Source organism: Sinocyclocheilus grahami, unplaced genomic scaffold (genome assembly GCF_001515645.1).
Source record: "Sinocyclocheilus grahami isolate Dianchi unplaced genomic scaffold, SAMN03320097.WGS_v1.1 scaffold408.1, whole genome shotgun sequence".
NCBI lineage: Eukaryota > Metazoa > Chordata > Actinopteri > Cypriniformes > Cyprinidae > Sinocyclocheilus > Sinocyclocheilus grahami.
In genome coordinates, this window is record NW_015505587.1 from 954,343 (window position 1) to 954,579 (window position 237).

Genomic DNA, 237 nt, shown 5'->3' on the forward strand with positions numbered 1-237 from the left:
CCCGCCCACCCCCGGCTCCGCGACGCCGCTTTGCTGAAGGCTGCTGCGGATGTGGCGCGGGAGCGGGGGCTGACGCGGGGGCCCACCCTCGGTGACGAACAGGCTGGGGCGCTGCTGCCGGCGGACGGATGGAGGCAGCAGCTGCCCGCCGGTGCAGGATGGGTCGGATCGCCTTAGTCTGCTTCTGGGCAGCCGAGAACTGCTGGGCAAAGCTCTCGACTGCGTCGCCGAAGAGGC